This window comes from Leptonychotes weddellii, chromosome X (genome assembly GCF_054177405.1).
Source record: "Leptonychotes weddellii isolate Sample4059 chromosome X, ASM5417740v2, whole genome shotgun sequence".
Taxonomy (NCBI): Eukaryota; Metazoa; Chordata; class Mammalia; order Carnivora; family Phocidae; genus Leptonychotes; species Leptonychotes weddellii.
The window spans coordinates 36,988,345-36,992,974 of record NC_138385.1 but is presented as its reverse complement, the minus strand read 5'-3'; the positions used below and the strand labels follow the sequence as shown (position 1 = coordinate 36,992,974).

Genomic DNA, 4,630 nt, shown 5'->3' with positions numbered 1-4,630 from the left:
CAGCTTTGCTGAATTCATGTATTAGTTCTAGCAATTTTTTGGTGGAGTCTTTCAGGTTTTCTACATAGAGTATTATGTCATCTGCAGATAGTGAAAGTTTGACTTTTTCCTTGCAAATGGATACCTTTTATTTCTTTTTGTTGTCTGATTGCTGAGGCTAAGACTTCCAGTACAATGTTAAATAGTAATGGTGAGAGCAGACATCCCTATCTTGTTCCTGACCATAGAGTAAAAGCTCTCAGTTTTTTCCCATTGAGGATGATTTTAGCTGTGGGTCTTTCGTGTATGGTAAGGGGATGTTTAGAACTAACAGTGGACTCTTCTGGTTCTTGAATAAAACTCAGCATTAACAAGGCCACATCCTCAACTGGGGAAAGAGAGCCTGATCAGTGCCCAGATTACCTTGGACAAAATATCTGCCTTCAGCTTTCTAGGATACAAAAAGTCTATTTCATTGAGGTCTAATCCCATGTTCTTATTTATTTAATACCATTTATAATGGGTTGGTTAATTTTTTTTTCTCTTTTGACCTTTTAATACTTACTGGAAAAGATGAATTTTTAAACTTTTTTAACATTAATGTGATAAACCTATAAAATTAGGAAGAATAGTTTAATGAACCCCATGTATCTCTGACACAGCTTCAACAATTATTTAATGAATTATTTTGATACTGAGTTTGAACCAAGGATTGTAACCAAAAATCTTATATATATTTATTTGTATATAGCTATTTAAATGGCTGTTCTGGGATAAGAATCCAGCCCATCTAGCGGGGAGTCTGCTTGAGATTTTCTCTTTGCCCCTCCCCCCACACTCTCTCGCTCTCTCTTTCTCTCTCTCTCTCTCTCTTTCTCTCTCCAAAAAAATGAATAGGTAAATCTTTAAAAAAAATACATGGAGATAAATAACAGAAGAAACAGCTTAAAAAGTTCAAAGTTGTCTTTAAGAAGAAGGACTCAGGAGGAGGGAGCCGAGGACTGCTGTTTTATGTTAATAAGTCTTGTAGTATTATATAACTATTACTTTGAAAAAATAATTTTCAAAAAGTTAAGGTGAACTCTTTTGTGTGGCACCTCAGAGGCAGTAGGCTGCTTTAGGATGAAGCTGAACATCTCTTTCCCAGCTGCTGGCTGCCAGAAACTCACTGAAGTGGACAATGAATGCAAACTTCATACCTTTCATGAGAAACTATAACCACAGAAGTTGCTGATGATGCTCTGGGTGAAGAATGGAAGGGTTACATGGTCTGAATCAGTGGTGACAATGACAAATAAGGCTTCCTCATAAAACATGGTGTCTGGTCCCATGGCCATATCCACCTGCTGCTGAGTAAGGGCCATTCCTGCTACAGATCAAGGAGGACTAGAGAAAGAAAGCAAAAAATCTGTTTGAGGTTGCATTGTGGGTGCCAATATCAGTGTTCTTAACTTGGTCATTGTAAAAAGGGGGGGCAAAGGATATTCCTGGAAACACTGATACTACTGTGCCTCATCGCCTGGGGCACAAAAGACCTAGCAGAATCCGCAAACTTTTCAGTCTCTCTAAAGATGATGTCTACCAGTATGTTGTGAGAAGGCCCATGAACAAAGAAGGTAAGAAACCTAGAACCAAAGCACCCAAGATTCTGCATCTTGTTACTCCACATGTCCTCCAACACAAATGTCTGTGCATTGCTCTGAAGAAACAGTATACTAAGAAAAATAAGGAAGAGGCTGCAGAATATGCTGAACTTTGGGCTAAGAGAATGTAGGAGGCCAAAGAAAAATGCCAGGAACAGATTGCCAAGAGATGGAGGCTGTCCTCTCTGAGAACTTCTACCTCTAAGTCAAAGTCCAAGTCCAAGTCCAGTCAAAAATGACATTTTTCTAAGAGTAACAAATAATATCAGATATCAGAAAAAATAGTTAAGGTGCAGAGAAATGAGCAAGGTATGATTCATGGTAATGGGTTTGCAGTGAGTGTATCTTTTTGATAGGCATATCAATTTTCACTTAGAAAAATTTCCACTACCTTTTACTCATGGCTAAAGCTCACCTATTTTATGATTTCCCTCTGATAGAAAACTTGGCAGAAACTGTTTTCTTTTTTTTTTCCTTTTTATACCTTTTTATTTTTATTTTTTTATGTTATGTTATGTTAATCACCATACATTACATCATTAGTTTTTGATGTAGTGTTCCATGATTCATTGTTTGCATATAACAACCCAGTGCTCCATTCAGTACGTGCCCTCTTTAATACCCATCACCAGGCTAACCCATCCCCCCACCCCCCTCCCCTCTAGAACTCTCAGAGAAACAGAAACTGTTTTCTAAAAAGAACTGGCTCCTTTAAATAGATCACAGTGGGTGTACAGAGCAGTTTCAGAACCTTGGATAGGAAATGTCACTACACAACTTCTTTGGCCACCGAAAGCCCATGGTTGGAGACAGTTTTTCAGATAGGCTCTTTTTCAACATTTGGGTCAGGAACCACAGAGACCGTCTTCCTGGGTCTGGTATTCTCTTCTTGGGCCTTATATTTGTTACTTTATACTTTTAGCAAACACTGCCAAAATAGGAGATCCTTTTGTATCTGGTTCACACAGGACCAAACTTAAAAAAAATGATAGCTCTTGAGCATTTAAGGTGTGTCAGACACTGACACTTATAGAGCAAGTCTGTGAGAGAAGTATATATTCATAGGGGAAAGATGGAGATGTAATAAAGAGGGTACCCAAGGTAATGAAAAGTGCTGTATTGGGATTCATAATCTCCGCTCCCTGTTACTCTATCTTTACCATACTCTGTGACCTTGAGTATGTCACTTCCCCATGCTAGTTCTTAATTTCCTCCTCTATAGAATGGGAAGGTTGGACTAAATAATTCTCAAGTTTTAAGATGCACTGGAATTACCTGGGTTGCTTGTAACAAAGGCAGCTTCCTGTGGCATCACCCCCAAAAGTTACTGAGTTTCTCTGAAAGTTGGAGGGCTGCTGAAATAGATATTTTTAACAAGCTCCTTTGGTGGTTCTGATACATATGGATCTTGAACCACAACTGAATGAATCCTGGACTCCATGCTCTTTTCCAGCTCTAACATTTTATGATATAGTATACAGGTGGCACTGATAAGGATGTGATTGAAAAGGGAAGCAGGGGTTGAAGGAAAGATTTCTCTCATTCATTAATTCACTGAATCAGGAAATATTTAAGTGCCTATTATGTACTGAAGAGCTATTATCTGGTTTTCCTGTATGTGTTTTATTAATTTTTGGTGACTTGGGAAGGAATTGGGAAATAAAAAATGGCATCTTTTAATATCTGGACCAGTGTTTAGTGATGTGCACATTTAGAAACTAATGTAAGAGGTGATAAGATTATTCACAGTAGCTAAAAAGTGAAAATGACCCAAATGTCCATCAACTGGTGAATGGATAAACAAATTGTGGTATATACTTATAATGGAATATTATTCATCAATAAAAAAGAATGCAATACTGATACTTTCTACAAAATGGGTGAGATTTGAATACATTATACTAAGTGAAGGAACCCAGATACAGAATGCCATGTATTATATGTATTATATAATTTCATTTATATGAGATGCTCAGAATAGGAAAATCAATAGAGAGAGTAATACTAGTGGTTGTCTAGGACTGAGCTTGGGACATGGAGCTGGATCAATTGGGAGTAACTTTTAATTGGTATGAGGATTCTTTTTGGAGTGATAAAAATGTCTAAAATTGATTGATGATTGAATGAATCTGTGAATGTACTAAAAACCATTGACTCGTACACTTTAAATGGTTGAATTTATGGTATGTAACCTATATCTCAATTATATATATTTTTTATATATAATATGAATCTGTAAGATTATTTGTTGCCTGTTCATCAAGTTGGAAGAAAGTATACCAACTCTTAATATGAATGGAAAATCAAACTCATGCTTGTTTTATCAGTCTCTCTTTTATGCACACACATTTTAAATCGCTTTTTGCTCCCCATTTCAGATGGGTTTTAGGGGTCCATCTTGTGGGCTTTAGTTGGATACTCTGAAGCAATTTGTTAGTCAATATTATGTAAATCTTTGTTGCATTTGCTTTAATTAAATTTAAGCATTTTTGTCCATTAACAACCCCCTGCAGCTGGTATGGTTGCTCTTGGCCTTGCCTGCTTTTGTAGTGGTGTAAATAGTGGCAGAATGCATGCCTTGAAAAGAGATATCAAAATAAATAGAATGCCCCTAATGTATTTTTGGGGCATAAGATAGTGTACTTTACATTGAATAAAATATTCTAAGTCTATTCTTAAATTCTCTTTCTTCCCAGGGTACCAATCAATATTCCTACGACCACCTCAGGAAGAGTGTGGGTATTTTTACATTCCATTCTTTATTCTGGAATATGTCTTAGTGTCATGGGAGACGACCATTGTTTCTCTATTTTAGAATGTATCAACTCTTAAGATAACGGCATCTCTTTTTCATCTTTGTGTTCCCAGCGATTAGACAGTGTGTGGCACCTATTGAGTTCTTACTGGATGTTTGTATAATGAAAGAATGTCTTCTGTAGTGTTTCTCTTGGGCATCTAGAGAGGCCCTAGCTAGTCTCCTTCATGCAAATAGGATTCTGGGCTTGCCT

At 37.0% G+C, this 4,630-nt stretch overlaps 1 pseudogene; it reads left to right on the top strand.

Moving 5' to 3' along the window:
* The first annotated feature begins 1,101 nt into the window (after positions 1–1,101).
* Positions 1,102–1,861, top strand: LOC115942670 (small ribosomal subunit protein eS6 pseudogene; annotated as a pseudogene).
* The last annotated feature ends 2,769 nt before the right edge of the window (positions 1,862–4,630 follow it).